The sequence below is a fragment of the Ambystoma mexicanum genome, chromosome 5q, assembly GCF_040938575.1.
Source record: "Ambystoma mexicanum isolate Mex_15411 chromosome 5q, UKY_AmexF1_1, whole genome shotgun sequence".
In the NCBI taxonomy this organism is placed as follows: Eukaryota; Metazoa; Chordata; class Amphibia; order Caudata; family Ambystomatidae; genus Ambystoma; species Ambystoma mexicanum.
The window spans coordinates 1,152,057,350-1,152,077,972 of NC_090933.1; positions in this window are offsets into that span (position 1 = coordinate 1,152,057,350).

Genomic DNA, 20,623 nt, shown 5'->3' on the forward strand with positions numbered 1-20,623 from the left:
AGTGGAGACTCTGCGCCGACCTTAGGGAGCTCAACAAACGGCTCCATACTTCCCGATGGCCTCTGCCCTACATTGACCAATGGCTGGCCCAGATCCAGGGGTCACAGGTATTCACTGCAATAGACCTGACCAAAGGATATTGGACCGTGCCTGTCAGTAGGGAGGACCAATACAAACTGGCTTTTACCTTTGGGGGCCAGCAGTACACATGGACCCGGACTCCCTTCGGATACCTCAACTCTGGCAATGAATTCAACATTTTCCTACATAAGGCCATGCCCGATCTGGGTGTGAGGGGTAACCTGGCTTATGTAGATGATGTCCTCATCAAAAGTTCATCTGTGGAGGAACACATAGCAGAGACCCGTTATGTTCTGACGCAGTTGAGGGCCGCCGGAGCAAAACTTTCGTTTCAGAAAGCACAGTGGTGTAGAAACCGTGTTAATTTCTTGGGGCATGAGATTACTCCTCAGGGTCTCTGTCTCCAGGAAAAGAAAGTGGAAGCACTTCAGAAACTGAAGGATCCCACAACTCTGCGGGAACTAAGTAAGAGTCCTTGGACTGACTAATTACAGCAGAAAGTTAATTGAAGCCTACGCAGAGATCACTAGACCCCTGATTCATCTCTTGAAGGGGGGGTCAAGTGGGAATGGGGTCCAGAACAATCCGAGGCAGTAAGACAACTCAAGAGAAGCCTCTCACAAGCGCCTTGCCTAGCTTACCCTGTCAGAAACAAGAAGTTCTTCCTGGAGACAGGGTTCTCTAAGACGTGCTTGACGGCAGTATTATACCAAAAGCATGACAAGGTCAATAAAGTAATCTCCTATACGAGCAAAACTTTATCCTCTGTGGAGGAAAAATTCAACAATTGTGAGAAGGCACTCCTGGCAACTGTGTGGGCATTGAAGAATTACCGCCCGTTTATCCAGGGGGAACACATCATAGTGGAGACTCCACACCAGCCTCTGCAATATCTCCAAAGTGACAGAATCCTGGCCGGGAATGTGAGTAATTCCCAAATTACTTCCTGGATTCTGTCAATGCAAGGCTTTCCTGTAGAGGTCAGATATGGCCAAAACAAGAAGAGTCCCCTCGCGCAATGTCTGGCTGACTTGTATGATTGTACCAGAGAAAACTGTCTCGAGGACGAAAGTCTAAAAATCAAGGACAACATGGAAGCATACCTTAATTCCCCACACAAAGTCTTTGAAGAAGACAAGTGTGAGGGGATGCCCACTATCTATGTGGATGCTCTTACCATGTTGACAACAACGGAGAGAAAGAACTGGTGGCCAGCGTAGGGAATGCATGGGTGAAGGAGTTTCCAGAACCCTCCGCTGGGTACAAAATTGGTCCCCAAAGTAGTCAGGTAGCAGAGTTGATGGCTGTGCATCAAGCCATCCTCACTGCTGTCCACCATCAACTCCACGAACTGGTCATAATCACAGATTCGGATTATGTACGGAACGGGTTCGTGGAGCACCTGGTTAACTGGAAAACCAGGGGAATGCTATGTGCTAATAACAAACCTTTGAAACATGGGAAGTTAATTCAAAACATTGATGATCTGGTCACCTCGAATGGGATGACCCTCTACTGGAAGAAGATCAAGAGTCATTCCAAAGTAGAGGGACCGAACAAAACTGGGAATCACTTAGCTGATCAGCTGGCCGAAAACGGGGCCATCCAAGGGGATCTAATAGAAATAGAGTCCCTGTTGGGGGAAATCCAGGTCACTGCTATCACTAGGTCCCAGACAAATGATCACAATGATCTTTCAACTACACAATGGAGTAAAGAGACCCCTGATGCTGATTTGATTACAGCTCAGAAGGGGGATCCAATAATTGGTAAGTTTTACCAACACATTGAGGACCCTGAGAACTTTCCCCTGACGGATACCGATTACATTGGGAAAGAGGACCTAAGAGTGTTGATGAAATGTCCAAAAAGGTTCAGAATCCAAGACGGTTTGTTGGTAAGGAAATCCCAAGCTGGCCATGATCAGTGGGTGGTCCCTACCTCATTCCGAAGCCTGATGTTAAGTCACGCCCATGATGCGGCCACCGCTGGTCATAGGGGGTTTCACACAACACTGGAAATCTTAAGAGAGGTTGCATACTGGCCACACATGGGGCAGGACCTCAACCAATACTTGAAGGTGTGTCTTGTGTGTGCACAATTTCAGCCATCATCCCTCACACACCGTGCACCTCTCCAAAAGAGGGGGATGACACTGCCATGGTCAGATTTGCAAATCGATTTTGTAGGCCCTGTAACTCGCTCTTCTAGAGGAAACAAGTAAATGTTGACCGTTACATGCTTGTTTACCAAGTGGGTGGAATGTCTCCCGGCCCCAAACTGCAAGGCAAAAACAGCAGCTGCCCTGATGATTAACCACATCTTTTCCCGTTTTGGTCCCAAAGGATTGAGTCAGACAGAGGTAGCCACTTCACCAGTGAAGTAATGGCAAAGATGTGGGAGATACTGGGGGTTAAATGGAAGCTACACATTGCTTACAGGCCAGCTTCTTCTGGAGCAGTAGAGAGATACAACTGAACCATTGTGAGCATCTTAAAAAGTTTGTGGCAGATTCTGGGCCAAGTTGGGATATCTGATTACCTCTGGTCCTAATGGCCATCATATCTACCCCTTATTCTGCAACTAAAATGTCACCATTTGAGTTGATGACTAGACGCAAGATGGTGCTTCCCCAGCATTTGCTCTACAGGACCCAAGAGCAGACGTTGATAAATGCCTCCACAACTCATGAGTATGTGGAGAATTTAAGGAAACACCTCCAATATGCTTTTGCCTATGCTCAGCGGAATCTAGAAAGATCAGCTGATAGCATGAAAACCCACTACGACCTGAAGACCACCAGGAAGGAATATACTGTGGGAGACCGGGTCTATCTATACAATTTCCAAAGAAACCAGGCCAAACAGCGACCTTTTTGCCTACATGGAAGGGACCGTTTGAAATTATAGACAAGGTCTCCCCAGTAGCGTATAAGATCTGCATCCCCAAAGGTAGTCTGGCGGAAGGGGAAGACAAGTGGGTACATATAAATCAGCCAAAGTATTGCCATCCCAGGCACACTCTGCAGCAACTGGAGGAGTCCTCTGCAATACCAGAGGGGACCGCTCCAGATTCATTCAGTTCCAACCCTAAAATATCCCACATATAGTCTCTAAAATATCATGATTCTGGTAGGAAAATATTTCCTGTTATATCTTGTTTTTTAAAACAAGACTGAAAAATGTAACCGGATGTATAAAATGTATGTGTTCGCCACACCATTAATAGTGGTGGAGAAATGTCTATGAATAGGTATTGCCGCTTTTGCTTTATCATCCTAGGAGAGATGAAACCACGGAGACTGACCAAGAAGAACAACCCGGAGACCGGGAGCAAAGATCCGAGGGGCCCGGGGTACCGCCCAATATTCCCATCAGGACAGGCGAGGAGAACCGATTGATCCAACTGGATGGAGGAAAAGATGCTGAACTGTGCCATCTACGGAATTGGAAGAAGATGATGCGGACATCCCAGTGCATGGATCAAAACATCCTTTGCACCCGACTCCATCTCGACTTGAAATCAAAGTGTAGTCGGGCGGGCGGGTTTGTTGGGTGTCCTGACCCACGTTTGGACTATTATGTTGCAACATTTGGTGCTGTGGGCTTAGATAATCCAAGATGGCGGAAAAGCCCACAGTTGCGCCAGAATCCGGGAAAACCGCGCAGTTTGTGCGCACACTAAAATGGTTGCCTAACCTGCCACCCACCAGTGCAAGCATGATGGGCCAGGGGTGCCATGAGTGAAATGTGTGCCAAAGGAAAAACAGAAGTGCCGTTTGGCTAAAAAAGCACTTTAAAATCACCTTTGTTTCCCTGAATGCAAGCTCAAAATCCCTTTTTTAAACACCACAGGATATTCAAAAATCTCAATGAACACCAGCAGACATTTGGCAGAATGTATTCTTGCGTGCATACTAAATCTGGAAAGAGAAAGAGCCCAAAACCATGTTCATAACAAAACTGGCTGAGCTGTGGATGTCAGCAGCTTAACTGAAATTGGATTCAAAACCACTAAAATAGAAATGTTTAAATTAAATGAGTGACCTACTTTTGAGTGTCACATAGTTTGCAACTGTTAAATGTCATAGTTTTGAACTTAGAATCGGCATTCTAGCTGCATGTGTGAAACTTGTAAGTTTGATTTGAATGAAGAAAAACTGGGAACAAAAGTGACATTTAGCTGAAGCCTGGCTTAATGAAACTGGATTCTGCCTGACAACTACCCCCAACAGGAGAGGGAATTCAGCAGCTGTGTTCCCAGGCCTGGCTGCATCCTGCTGCCCCTGCCAAAAGGAAATGACACCTCTCTGATTGAATTAGGGGAGTGGCACCTGGGGACTACAGGAAACTAAACAAAGCACTGTCCCTGGTTCAGGCAAATGTTATATTGGGGGGGTCGTAAAATGGCTTCCTCTTGGGAGAAACTGGGAGGGGCAGTGCCTGTGAGAGCAAGCTGAGCTTGGGGGAAGTGAATAAACCAGAAATTCCACCATGTGCTTTGGAAAACCACACCCCTTTGGGGCCAGAGCATGATTTTAAAAAGATGGATAACTCATAGTGCGGACTTGTAAAAATTATATAAATAACATCATCATTCTTGTGATTTTTCTGTGCACATTTTAAGAGGTGTTAGGACCCTGTGGTATGTTCTTGGGGATAGTAGCGGAAAAAAGGTTGTTACTTCCAATGTATGCATGTTAAAAATCTGACACTTTATCATCTGAAACCCATATCCCTGGTGCACATTTGTGTAAAATCTGGAAAGGTTTAGAGTTCGTTATCTGAATGAAAAGGGGAGAATTCTGTCATAAGTGGATACAACATCGTACAAAGACAGGGATTGGATGGTTTGGTGCTACAGAAAATATGTTAACTGGACCTATAATATTAGAAAAATGGTACATAGATAAATATGTATTTGGGTCAGAAATAGATTTTTGTGCAATTTGACATGGGGAGGTTCCTCTGACCATAAAACCTACAGCATCACTCTGACACTCCATTTCCTTCCCCCAATCATGGGAGAGAGGAAAGCTTGGCCAATGATAAGTGAGAGGGGCAGGCTTAGCTAGGCCCAGGCACACGCCCATTTTCAAAACACATAAAAGGAACATTGAAACCCAGGTAGAGACATTCACTTTCCACTTTCTTGCAGGGACGCGTTGCCGGGAGACTCCAGACTTCAAATCCAGAGCTCCAGGGATCCATAACTTTACTTCAGAACTTGTAGCAGAGAGGCTAACCCACAAGCTGAGTTCTCTTCAGCAGGCCTCAAAAATCATTTGCAAACTATTCAACTGCCGGGCTGTGCGGTTTGCTACTTGCTAAGAATCCACTTGATCCAGACCCGCAGAACCAGAGACCGCTGTATCCAGAACCGCTAGCAGAACCGATAACAGAACCAGAGACCCAGAGACCAGATCGCTGTGAAGAACCACTAGCAGAAGTCCAGCCAATCCTGACCCGATTGGTGACGAAGTGGTATTCCTGTCCAAAATCTAGTGTGAGTACCCAGCTAGCACTGTGCCGAAACCAATCTCTTAGTTTAAAATAATCTAATCCAAACTATTTTAGCCTATTAGAACTGCCTCCTAAAATCGTGTCATTCTGTCATCTTTAAAACTGAAAACTGTCATCTGTCATTCTGAGCTTTAAAATTTCAAATCCGAAAAACTACCTTTACGGCCGTATCTCCGGAACCGTTTTTGCGCTCAACACACGCGCTAAATTTCCCGCGATTTGACATTTTGCTTAATTTCAGCCACGTGTGAAAAGATTTGTCCTTGCTTTCCTTTGCTGAAATTCGTTTGCAACCTGACAATCATTCATAGAGCATTGCTAAAGTGATCCTGAACTAATACCAAGTAGCTGTCACCCACCCTGAACCTCTAGAGGGAATTAAAATCATTTTAGCATATTTTTCACTTCTTTGCATACAACATCAAAGTATATTGCCTGTGTTTAAAACTCCTACCTGTTTTCCTCTAAACTTGCTAGGGGGGGAACTGAATTATATTTGATTGCATTCCTGAGAACTGTGTGCTTTCCTTCCATCTCTTTACCTTGCATAAAGGGGTGGGTGGTGAATTGTCAAAGAAAAGTGATAACATTGTCTTTTGTTGAAGTCATATCAAGTTTATTTTCTGTACTGCATTTTCATTATTGTCCTTGAAGCCATAAAAGTATTCTCAGTTACTTTATCCTCTCTATATCACTTCTAAGCCATCAAAAAGAGTGTACCACTGTAACATTATCCATTGTTGATCACTATCATCCTCACATGTGTGCTATCATTAATATTAATTTACTATAAAAGTGTGATAGATATATATTGTTTAATTTTCAAATAAACCTTTTAAATTTGCAAAACAAACCTACTTCTTGGCTCAGCGGGGTCAGGGGTATTCTGAGAGAGGGGTGTTATATTAGGGTTGTCTGTCATCCAGAGGAAACGAACTGGACATAAAAATACATCAATAAGGGCTTCCATCAGCATCCCAGACTAGGCATTGACTTAGATGTAGTGTTGAATTGAAGTCACTTACAAGAGTAGTTTATGTAAACTTAACCAGGAAACCGAGACATATAACCTATCTATGCCATCAGTTTTACAATTGAAATATACAGACAAGACAATTATTTTGAATGTAAATGTTTTTAATGTCTAGTCATACCATTAGTTGCAATAATAGGTAGACAATAAACAGTTCCCTATATGTAAATACATGAGTGCTTACTACAAGCTACACTATGTATCTTAGAAATGTCATTTCAGCACTTCTTGTAAAATCTGTGTGTGTCCTTGTTTGGGCCACCTATACATAAGAAGTTAATAACAGCATTTCAAAAACTATGCTTCAACGTCCACATTTAAATAACAATTCTATTGTTATTTAATACTTCTATTTGCACAGTAGCTTGATTATAACTGAAGAATAACACTCTGAGGTTGTCTACAAAACGGTAAAATACCTCAGAGATACCACAAACTGATGTTCAAACCATGCAGAAGTCTACAAGAGGGGTAGGTCAAAGGGCCATCTAAAATGGACATCCTTGCAATTAATCATAACTGCCACTTAGCTTGATGGATGAGGTCGAAGAAAGACCTAGAAATACATTTCAAATACATGTTTCTACAACACTAGGGGCCAACATGGAGTGGGGAATCCTTTTTGTCTATTACCTTGAAGTTTACTTTCAAATATTCAAAATATCTCTAAACTGTCATTGCAATACTTCTTTTAAAATCTGTGTGCGTTCTTTTTTTGGCCACCTACATACATATGAAGTTCGTAAAAATTTATTTTTAATTTATTATGCAAAAACGAATTGATATTTCTTTAAAAATCCCTTATTTTTCACATTAAAAAAAAAATCCTGAGTGTAACCACAGAACACATTCTTGGACTTTTGTAGAAACTACCACACTTTATTTTCATTACCATACTTATTCTTAGGTTTGTTGGCCTCATCACAAGTCTGGCAGTAACCCTTAAAAGCTGGCACAAATAATGCTGACTGTAAAAGCAGGCAGTGCTATTACAGCCGGTGCGGTTACAGCTGGCTGAGATAATTCCAACGCTTCCTACAGTCCTCGCCATAAAGTGCAACGTTGGATTCTGCTGTCACCTTCTGGCTGATGGTGTGGCAGATGGCTGCTCTGCGCTTGGCCGGTGTCTTCCTGTGGCTGGTGCCATACAGTTTCTCACAGTGTGGCACCACCTCATCAATGAGGGCCACCAATTCTGCCTCACTAAACATTGGCTTCCATAAAGGATTTTCAGCCACCTTGACTCGGGTTCTATCCTGAGACATTTTGTATGTATGACTTGCAGGTCCGGATGGCTGGAGGAAGTGGAGATATTTGATTTGATGGATTTTGTTTTTCAAAATTGTTGTTGTGATGCTTCCCATTCCGGCAATGATGCAATCTCTGCCGAAGCTAATAGCACCAGGTTTGCCCTTATTTCAGCACAATTACCGCCAGGTGCTAATAGCATTACTGCCTAGACCGTGTGCACACCAGATTGTGATATGCCGCTAATTGCACTGCACAACCCGGCAGTAACGCTAATTGCACCGCTTAACTTCGGATGAGGGCCTGTGTGTGTTTTTATTTTGGCCACCTACAGACGTAAGAAGTACATGTGTTTTACAATATAAATCAGAAGTAAAAGATTGCAACATGCTTCTTTTTTGTAATTTATATAATCTTGACAATCTACTATAATACATTTATTTTGAAGTGATTTTATATTGCAACCTAGAAAATATCTATCCTTTAGTTTACAGAAAATACTTATTACCTATATTCCCATTTTAAACACTCATTTTGCATGTCTATATTCAAAATGAAAATGCAACATATTTTAAAACCTAGGCTCTAGCAACATTAAGAAAGCATTCTTTAAGCCCTTTGGCAATTTAGTTTGGTGTGTGACTACAGAGTCATTGCAGACAATCTACGATTGTACGCACACAAGTTGTAAAATGTCCACAGTGAATGGATGCTCCCTCATTAAAATTAGTGTGTGTGTTTTAAAAGGTTTTTGGGAAAAAGAAACCTGACTGTTTCAAAACTCATAACGGAGTACTCCTGTTCCTACCATGTACACTATATCTCTGAAACATTGTTAAAATGTGCTTCTTAAAAACTCGATTTTGCAGTGTTGACTAAGAATTACAACTGCAGTAATTGCATCGCATATCATGAAATGATTTTATTATGAGATCAGAAAAATGCACACTTTTCTGATTAGGGACAGGAAGACCGTTCTGTAAAATCTCAAGTAACTTTCTCTTTCTAATGTTGAGGACACTCGTGCTTCCACTCATAAGATATTACTACATATCTATCTACACTGTTTCCTGCACTAGGACCTACAAAATAGTAATTCAACATTTGTGTGTGTATTATGAGAGGAATGTTCTCTTCCACTTCCAACGGCTAGTACATTTCAGATTGGCAATGCCACATACTGTATTGTGTGGTCTTTCATCTACAGATACTTTAAGAATTTAGAGTTCCACACATAGCTGTTTCTCTACTGTTGAAGCTATTTCTTGCATCTGTGATGTTATTTTAATCGACATGCACAAAGCTGAATTTGAATAACATTCAACTCCTGATTGATTACTAGTTCTAAAGTGGGAGTATGTCATATTTGTTTGACCTTCCAACACTGCTAGATTATCTTCTTTTGCAGAATTAAGAGGTACCACTTTATTTGAATGTAGGTTCACCAATTGCCTTTTTTTCTTGCTATAAGCTTACCAGGAAGAGGTATAGGGTCAATGTGATGAGCATACAGTACACATAATCTATTATATTCTTCAATGAATGAAATGTCAGCTGTCACCAATGTTTTTTTTTAATTAAACCTTCAATATTTGTTGCATGGGACAGGGCTACATATGGCATTCCTCCTGCTAGGAAACACCCAGCTCCTGGTTCCTCTTGCACCGCTGGCGCAGCAAGCCTCCACATAGGCTATATACCTTCTCAAGGTGGCGTCAACTGGGTCTGCATTGTACAAAATACATTATCTGACTAGACTTGTCAATAGAGGACAGCAAGAGCAGGCGTTTCCTACAAAGGCCCTTTTTGCCAGCTGCTCGGAGCGTTGCTTCTTGATTGCTTTACAAAGCAGAACGCTAGTTTTCCTCTTCCCTGGTAAGCCTGTCCGCTTCCAATTTTCAATTCTTCCTTTCTGTGTTCTTTAGCCAGTCGTTACTCCGACTGGTGATTTCTGTTACTGTGGGATCCGGGGTTGCTCCATGAGCTGCCTTATGTGTTCCGTTTACCTGCTGTTTGGTATTCGGCACCTTGGTGTCGCTGGGTTCTGAGCGTGATCCTACTCTCCGTGGGGTTGGAGCACCCGTCTGCATTTCTGCTTTATCGTAATTCCTGTTTTCCTCACCGCGTTTCTCAGAGTGTTTCTTTCCTGACACCTATAACGACGCATCCTGGCTCCTCCTCTGTACTCCTTTGAGTTTTGCTTCACAACGGATTCAGTTTCCACCTCAAGCCTTTCTCATTTCTGTCTTTCTGTCACTCCATTGGACTGTTATTTGCTACTCAGTCAAGTTACCTTGGAACCTATTACCTGCCGTTCAGTCTTCCTTCAAGCTCAGACTGTCCAGTTCTCAGAAGCCACTCATCATCACTGGGAAAGGACATAAAGAACTATCCAAGGTCATCCCCTTACAGGGGTTCAACTCAGGGCTTGGGATTGGGCCCAGGAGTACCTCTTGAACTCCTATTATAATGGGGTACAGGAGAGGCTTCCAGGGCTTGGTTCTACACACTTCAGGAGGGACTGGAAAGTCATGAAAACTTCAGGAGAGATCGGCAAGTCAAGAAGGACCTTCTGGCAGCCAAACAAGAACAGGCAATTGTTACTTACTTCTTCATTGCTGCACATTATTACACACAACATCTAAGGGGTGCAAGGTCTAACAAGTAGGCAACGCCTCCCCATCACCATGGATCAGATACAGAAAGTCATGACTGGTTTACAAGAACTGACACAAGAAGTTCAACAGTTAAAAACAGAGAACACAAATTTGCAGCAAATGGTGACCGCAGGACCAGGGCGTTCTGAACTTCCTCCAGTAGCATTCCTATCGGGAAAGTTTGATGGAAACCCCAACAAGTTGAAGGAGTTCATAGAGGCATGTGTTGTGCAATTTACATGTAAACCAGTCTTTTTCCCTACCGATTGTTCCAGAGTGAGTTACATGGTCACCAACCTCACAGGGGGAGCATTGGCCTGGGCTCCAATACTGGCTATCACTAATAATCAGATTTTGGATTCCTATCCAGCATTTGTAAGTAGTCTACAGTCAATGTTTAGTCATCAGGAGCTCACCATTTATGCTCAGGAGAAACTCCTGGAAATAAGACAAGGCAAGATGCCTGTTTTGGCTTACATCACTGAGCTTAAGGCTTTAGCAGCTGAGACGGTATGGCCCGATGATGTGTTGCTGACAATATTCCATCAGGGTCTTTCAGAAGAATTAAAGGATGAAATATCCAGGGTTCCTAGACACCCTAACTTGAAGGAAATTATTATGCTTGTGTTACAAGTGGATTTTCGTCTCCAAGAAAGGGCAGCTGAGAGACACAAGGATCGTTCCACCAGAGCTCCAGCCTCTTTTCGTGCCTCAACTACTCATCTGACTGGTGAAGAGCCAATGCAGATAGGTACAGCTTGAGGTTCGTTAACACCAGAAGAAATCAACAGACATAGGACTCTGGGCTTGTGCATGTATTGTGGATCAGACCAACAGGTCTTAAAGGACTGTCCCATTACTCCACCTCGGCAGTCGGGAAACGCCAAACCCCGTTCCTAAGAGGAACAAAGGAGCGGGGAGAGACCATTTGTTCCCAGACACAGATCCCAGAAGGAGTCATCATGATGGTTCTTAGAGTAAACCTGCACACCAAGGACAAACTCCATCAGGATATACTGGCTCTGATTGATTGTGGTGCTGCAGGAAACTTTATCAACCATTCCTGGGCTCAAGAACATCTGATCGCAAGAGAACCAACTCCTTTACCCATACAGATAGAAGAGGTGAATGGCACATCTCTCTCATCTGCACCCATTGTAGAAAGAATGACAAATATCGCACTTCAAATTTCTTCCCACATGGAGACCATACATTTTGACATCATTAAGGCAGCCCAGTACCTCATCATTTTGGGGATACACTGGCTCAGAAAGTACAATCCCTTCATAAATGACTGCTGGTACGAAGTTTTTAGGATCTGAACACTGTCTGACGCACTGCCTTCAAGAAGGGGCCATTGGATTCTACACTCAGACGCTCAAAGAAGTCAAACAAACAGTTTCCTTTCTTGCTTGATTACTAGAAGATTACCCAGAATATCACAACGTTTTCTCAGAAGAAGAACATAAGGAGCTACCGCCTCACAGGCCAGAGGCTAGTCACATTGATCTACTACCTGATAAGCAGGTACCTTTAAAAAAATGCATTCAATGCACATTTATTTGATGGAAAACATTTGATGCAAATTCATTTAGAGGCAGGGAATTCAATGCAATGACCATAAACCATCGATTACAGAGGACTCAACCAGGTAACTGTAAAGAACACATATCCACTCCCTCTTATTCCTGATATTCTTGAAGCCATAAGAGAAACCACTGTTTTCACGAAATTGGATCTCTGAGGGGCATACCACCTACTTCGTGTTCATGCAGGAAACGAATGGAAGACGGCATTCAGGACTCCATTCAAGCATTATGAATATCGGGTCATGCCTTTAGGCTTAGCTAATGCCCCCTCTGATTTTCAAAAAGGTATAGACCACCTGTTTGCTGATCCACTGTTACACTCAGTAGTTGTCTACTTGGATGATATTCTCGGCAGAACTCTGCAACCTCTCCTTCGCCACTGGAGTCTTCCCCACTTCTCTCAAACATTCTCTTGTACACCCTCTACCGACCATACTACTCCGATTAACTGTCGCCCAATCTCCAGCACTCCTTTCCTGGGCAAACTCCTGGAGAAGTTGGCTATCACTCAGCTTACCCTCCACACTGAATCTGTTGGTTATCTCCATGACTATCAGTCTGGCTTTAGAGCATCCAGAGGCATGGAAACTGCTCTTCTGAACACCTGTGAAGACCTGCTCTCAAACCTTGATTCTGACTGTTCCTCTGTCCTCATTCTTCTTGACCTCTCCCCTGCTTTTGATATGGTAAACCACAACATCCTGATCTCCCGTCTCCGTTAGACCCTGGGCATCACTGTTCAAGCCCTGGTGTGGCTAGCATCTTTTTTCTCTGACCGTCCTTCCCAGTTAGAACTTGGCTCCTTTCTCTCTGCTATCACTCTCTCTGCTTGTGGTATCCCACAGGGATCTAATCTATCCCCCTGATGTTTCAATGTCTACATGGCCCCTTGGACCCAAATTATCTCTGCCTTCACCTCAATCTGTCAGTGTTATGTGGATGACACACAGCTCTCGTTCAGGCTTCCCTTGGCTTCTTCATCCTCTTCGCTCATCCCGGACTGTCTGTCCGCAATTCAATCCTGGGGTGCTGCTAATGATCTCTGCCTGAGTGCCAGTAAGACAGAGATTTTCCTCATAGGACCCCTGCTCCCATTTTCCCACTTTTACTCTGGCAAACCACCCTTGGTCCTGCACCCCCACCCACTAGTGAGTCAAAAAATCTGGGGGTCATCTTCGACTCTACTCTCTCCTTCTCTTCTCACATCTTGGTCATTTCCAAAAAGTCCCACTACCAGCTGCACCTCCTCAGAGGTATTCTAACTTTTCTCACCTTCCCCTAGAGGCTCACTGTCTCCAGAGCCCTGGTTCTCTCCAGACTGGACTACTCCAACAGTCTCTTTCTCAATCCTCCCACCTCTACTCTTCAACCTCTTCAACTTTTCCAGAACAGAACTGCAAAATGTATCCTTGGCCTCAAGCCCATGGCTGCAAGGATCAAGTTAAAGTACCTCTGCATAGTCCACAAGGCTTTCTGGGGCTGGGGTACCTACTATCTACAATGCTCTCTTCCTAAATACTCTCCTTCCAGAGTCCTCTGCTCTGCCTCCTCCAACTCTCTGCGGGTGAGCCGCTTTTCCAAACTGCTCAAAACATTACTCTTCTCTTCCTCTTTCTCTCTCCCTCTCTCTTGCTAACCTCATTTCTCTTCTCTCCTGCTTCCCTCCTTCGTTCTCATCCCCAACCTGTTCAGTCAACTGACTGGTCACCTGGTGCACCTCCAAAGCCTCACATGTCCCAGGATCTCCCGCCAGTCCTGCACTTGACCCGGGCCTCTGCACTCTGCCTTGCATTACAGCACTCGGAATACGTTCCATGAGAGTGGCACCCACTCTGCATTTAACCCTGGCCCCTGCTGGATCGGGCACACCTGTCCCACTCCCCCTCCCTCGCACTTCTGTCTGCACACTTGCACAACCTTGAATGTTCTAGGCTTAGCATGTTTGTCTGTCCTGTCTTCCTCCATCTCCCCTCCCTAGGTTGCTGTGCGTGCCTGCATGCATCCCCCACACTTCTACCCCCACTCTTTGTCACACAGTTAGACTAGTAGAAATGCCCTGGCCTGGTGTGCTAGTATTGCTGTTAGATCTTTAAGGGCTAAGAATGTTGACAATATCCCTCTGTTCCCTTCCCACCATGAAGTGTTTTGAATCACTTTACTTGTGTATAAGCGATTTACAAATAAACAATTACAATTACTATTACAATTAATGGACAACATTCACTCATGTTCAGCGTTTTTGCACATCTGACAAGGTGCACCCATGAAAAAACCTTACCTATCTCCAATTCTAAACAATTTTGCATAATGACTTTTACTTTCTTACTAACAAAGACCCCTTTATATGATTTCCGGTCAAAGAATGCGACTCTTATGTACTAAGGGCTGATTCGTGATTCCTGTGATTCCTGTACCTAATCATTAATCCCCATGCGTGTTCATGATGTGTTACTTGAAACACTTGTGTATAGGCGCGTTACAAATGCCATATCATATCATATCATATCATTACCCCAGAGATCTGCCTTTGCCATAAAGAACTGTGAGTGAAAGCAACTGCACCAAAAAGGTTCAGTTTGCATGTGGTGCACAATTACATATCCTAAATGTAATGAACATAATGCTTTACTGCACAACACACATCCTACTCTCCTTGCCTCTACCTCTCATCTTCTCCACCTCGGAGACCTCAGCATCCACCTGGATGCTTCTAATCCCTCCTCTGAGCTCTTCTGTAACCTGTGCGACACTCTCTCTCTTTCCAGTCGCCCCTCTGGTCCGAGAGATTCTTCCAGTCAAACCCTGGGTTTCTTAACGCTTCAGACATCCCCCTCTCTAATCCTCACCGCTCATCTCTCTTGGACTGACCACTTTCTGCTCTCCTCTCACCTAAAACTCTCTGTCCCTCAGGCTAAGCCTACCCATGCACTGCCACCCACCTTCTCGATCATTCGTCCCATGAAGCGTGTGTCAGTGGATGCCTTTGCTGCTACTTGCTCTCCTCCTGCTACACCTTGGGCTGACTCGTCTGAAGCCTACCTCCAAGTGCAACTCTTGGCTCTGACCTTGCTGCCCTGAAACGCAAGTGCATAGTGGCTGATAGGAAGTGGAGAGCTTCGGGCGCATCCTCTGACAAACTGGCCTGCTAACTGCTCCAAAAGCAATACAGACTCTCTGTCATATCCAAGAAGAGAGTCCTCATCCAAGCCTGCGTCTCTGCAACCTCAAGCAACATGGCCAAATACAATCTTCAAGGAGCTGGCCAATCATTCTGCAGTTTCCACCTCTCCTGTTCCCTCCCAGGCCTCTGTATGGCTCTGACTTCGCATTTCACCACTAAAACTCATGGCATCATGTTCTCTCCTCTCCTTCTCCCTTTACCTCTCTCAGCCCCCCTCTGTCCCCCTCCTCCTTTCTCCCCTTTCTCTCTGACAAGACCTGATGATGTTTCTAGACAAGTCCGATCAATGAAAGTGTCATCCAAACAGGTGCTTCCCTGCTCCTCCAGAACCATCAAGGACCACATTGACACCCTTGCTCCAGCCTTGGCCGAATTCTGAAATCACTCTTTCACCACTGATCCTTCCCCTCTCTCCTCAAGCACTCCTCCTTAAAAAGCCTTCTGCCAATCCTACCCGTCGGGCAAACTATCGCCCAATCTATAAAACTCCTCTCCTGGGTAAACTCTTGGAAAAACTGGCCATCTCCCAGCTTACACTCCACACTGAATCTTTTGGTTATCTTCATGACCATCAGTCTGGCTTCAGAGCAGCCAGAGGCATGGAAACTGCTCTCCTGAACAACAGTGAAGATATGCTCACTAATCTTGACTCTAGCCTTCCTTCTGTCTTCATCCTCCTTGACCTTTCCTCTGCCTTTGACATGGTCAATAAAGCCATCCTGATCAAATGACTCTGTGAGAAACTGGGCATCATGCATCAGGCCCTGGAGTGTTCGACCTCCTTCCTCCTGGATTGACCCTCCCAGGGCCAACTTGGTTCCTTTCCACCACTTCTCTCTCCACATTTGGTGTTGCCCAGGGCTCTATCCTCTCATCCATGGCTCTTTCGCACCTTTGAAACACTTGTGTATAGTGCCGTACAAATGCCATATCATATCATATCAATGTCTATGTGGTCCTTTGGCCCACCTGATCTCTACATTCTGCCCTAACTTTCAGTGTTATGCCGATGACACTCAGCTCTCTTTCAGGCTACCCTTAACCTCCTCTTCTCTTTCGCTAATTCCTACCTATCTATCCATGATTCCAATGATCTCTGCCGTAATGTCATTAAGACAGAGATCCTTCTCTTTGGGACCCCTGCTCCTGCTTTTCTTCTCTCACTCTGTCTGCCCAACTTGGGCCCTCTGCCTTTGCCTTCCTGTGAGGCCAAAAACCTTGGTGTCATCTTAAACTCCATTCTCTACTTCTCTCCTCACATCACGGACCTTGCCTAGAAGGCCCACTCCCAGATGTACCTCATCAGGGGTATTCTTTTTTTCTCACTTTCCACCAGAAGCTCACTTTCTCCAGAGGCCTGGTTCTCTCTAGGCTTGACTACTGCAACAGCCTCTTTCTTAATCTGCCTTCCTCTACTCTATGCCCTTTGCAACTAAACCAGAACAGGACTGAGAGACTTGTCCTTGGCCTGAAGCAAGGGACCATATCCCTCCAGCCCTTAAATCCCTCCAGTGGTTCCCGGTGGCTGCAAGGATCAAGACCCCCTGCAGCATCCACAATTCTTTCTGGGGCCAGGGCCCAAACAACATTCAACTCCCTCTTATAAAATACCTTTCTTCTCGAGCCCTTCTCTCAGCTACCTCTGGGCATAGAGTGGGGGGTAGATCTCTCTCCTCTGCAGATGCCACCCTCTGGAAGGGCCTCCCGCCCCCTCAAACTTGATCCAGACCACCTTAAGTTCCGGAAGCAGCTCAGGACCTTCCTTTTCTCCTCTGCTTTCTCTCTCTCTCTCCCCTGCTGACCTACCTGTCTCATACCCCAACTGGTTGCTTGGATACCCTCAGAGTCTATTGGGTACGAGGTTTCTCCATGATCAGTCTCCCCTTGGGCCTACCAAACACTTTGGGCCTGTAACTGTTGCCCACAGTCTCCTGCCTCCTTGCACTTACCCAGAGCTGTGCTACCCTGCCTGCACTTACTCAGAGCAATGCTGCCCTGACTACACTCCCCCTTCCCTCTCTCTGGCACTCTCCCTGGCACACCCCTCTTCACCCCCCCTGCACTTTACATCATCGCACTTGCACAATCTGAATGACACAAGGCCTACTAAGATCATTTGGCTTGTCATCCCTCTGTCTTCCCTCCCTTGTCTTGTCGCGCCCAGAAGCACTTGTGTGCAGGAGCATTATAAATGACATATCATATCATAAATACACAGATGAGTGCTGTTTGCATATGTACACAGCTTTATTATTCTCAGTGGAAACAATACTACATAATGAAGCTCAACTGTAACAGCAAATTATGTTTTGAACCGATATACATATTTAAAAGAGAGAGAAAAGATTTCATAGGAAACACAGGAATGAAATACAATTTGATTGACTAAAAAGAAAACAAACGGTTTTTTAGTATATAAGATCACATTTAGGATTGGAAAAGCAGGCCCTAAATAGACATGAATGCTGCAGAAAGCCTTACTATGGGAGGACCACTCAAAATCTATAATCGACCATAGAACACTACTATACATGCATATACAGGTGTTCAGGGAGGAAATCAGGGAGGAAAAACTACACTTAGTGGACACCATATTATTAAGATAAAGATTGCAGTGAGAAAACCAACAAAGTGAAGGAACAATGTAGACTTTGCATAGGAGGCAAAATTATATTTGCAAAATATAAAAAAGGTAATCCTCCTTTACATATATAGACTCTCTTTAAAACACACTCAAGTTCTGAATTCCACTCATTCTATTTAAAACACCAAAACTGGCAATAAACCCTTATCAGAAAAATCACATTTCTACTGCTCTGTGAGTATTTACAGATTTTGACTGCACCTACTACACTCAGTGATAAATATCAATGTACATGCTGCTTCACCAAACTAAAATCACCTTTTCTCCTAATCATAAACTACTAGCAACTGTTTTCCTGTGGCAAATGGTGCCACACAATTTATGCATATTCAAAAGTACCACTATATTTTTAGAAATGTCAGGAAGATAGAAAATAGAAATGGACAAACCCCATTTACAGCATATTATCAATTAAATGGGTCAGGAAAACAATGAGAAAGAAGTTTCAAATGTAATTAATTTGCTGTCACAGATAACCATAACATAACATGGACTGCTACTCTGCTCAATTACTCTCCTTGAACCGCAGAAGTTGACCAAAAAACCCTCCATTAATAAAGAAACTTAATACTTTTTCTTACTTAAAAGATGAACGTACTTACTATACCTTATACACACCACACTGCATCATATATGTAAGTATTTACTGTTACTCACTTTTAACCTATAAACAGGATGCACAGATCTTCACATCAAGAAAACACTGAAAATCTGCAGTGTGAATTCTGCAATCAGAATGGCATAATGGTGCGTATGATACTTTTCAAAAATCAATGGCATGAAAACAGGACTTGCACTGCAACCTATCACAGGCAAGTACACAATTCCAACAGTAACATCAACCAATTGCAAACACCAAAACACACACAACATCATGCATGCCTCTATCCTACCATTAGTAAACATTCAAACTAAGAATATTTTTCCTGGAAACTGAGAAGGAGAACAGATATCATGGCTGGTTGTGAAACTGTGTGGCTGATTGGAGCCAGTTGGCACTTTTAGTTACTGATTTTTAACAAGACACTCCACATTCGCATGGACCTGGTTTGGACAGATTTTAGAGTAAAATGGTTAGGATGGCCAATAATGCACTTGTCACAGATTTGTCCAAAGATGTTGAGTCTGAGAAACATAGGTAACCCAGATATATAGTACTCATTCTTTGTGGTGATAATGATGTGTGTAATGTATGAGGTGTATCCCTTGCTATAATGATGAAACAAGATTTAGAAAAGTTCATTGAACGTTTCCTCACACCGCCCATATCTTTTCCAATCAATCTGACTCAGAGGAAAACTTGGAAGTGGAGCACCAGATTTAATTCCAAAATTGAAAGATCACAGAGAAATGTTAATAAGGTAGTTTAAGTTTTCATGAGAGGCCAAAAACAATTATGGATATCAAACAACAATATCCAGTTCTACATGTCTAATCTGTATAGACAGGATGGAGTAGACCTAACTGATGAAGGAAATACTGTGTTCCTTGATAATATCAAAGCAGTACTCCAAATGGGTTGAAATACTACACTCAGTGTACCCCAAAACAGTCCTTTTAAGGACTACCTATGACAGACTTATGCAGACATAATAACTATTCTTTTTAATCCTCCTGTTATAGCCACAACTATTAACACCCTCCTATCACTGTGGTTATACACCATTTTCTTCACACACTCAAAAACACATATTTCAAAGGTTTTAAAGTTCAAATTAAACAATGTAGAGGTGAGGGCATGGAATCAAAAAGACGTGTACAATTGTGTGGTCTAACATCCACAGAATAATATGATTACTGCACAGAAATGTGTAGCTTAAGACCAGCAGCTACATGCATGCATTCATACCCACAACCACACAAGCCTGCCAAAATACATGGGGCCTCATTAAGACCTCGTCGGTTCCCAGAATGAGGAATTACCGGGCCATTCCAAGTTCGGAGGGCCCGGTAATTCCTCCCTCCAAGGACCCGGACCCAGACCTTCCCCATTCCCATTTCAGCCCACATAGGGCTAAAATGGGAATGGGAGAGGGAGTAAACAACTGGCCAATTATGAGTTGGCCCGTTGTTTGCTCCCTCTTCCCCTCGCGGGAGTCGGTAAGCACGCCTGGTTTTACCAGGCATGCTTACCATGTCCAGTGAGGGGACCTCGTAATGTGGCGGAAGGGGTTTTACGGGTCCGCATCCTTTTGTGACACCCGTTAACCCGTTCCACCAGGGTCGTAATGAGGCGTTCAATTGTCCTGATCCTAGCCACGGGTATAAATGCATGCATGCAATAAGCCGCGGGTACAGGTAACATTTTTTACATACTCAAAAACACATATTGCAAAGCTTTCAAAGTTCAAATGTAAGGGTAGAGGTGAAGACATGGAATCAAAAATACATGATATATGATATGAGATGGCATTTATAACGCACCTATACACAAGTGTTTCAAGGCGCAACGAGGCAAGGGAGGGGAAACAGAGGAAGAAAGACAGCTATCCTACTAGGCCAGGTGAAATTGAGATTGCGCAAGTGCAGGGGGAGGGGAAGGGGAAAAGTGCAGGGGGAAGGGGAGGGGGCAGTGCAGTACATGGGATAACAGTAAATAAATAAAGACAATAAATAAGAGTGTGGCCAGCTAGTGGCAAGTGCAAGGGTAAGAGCAGACATCAGAGAT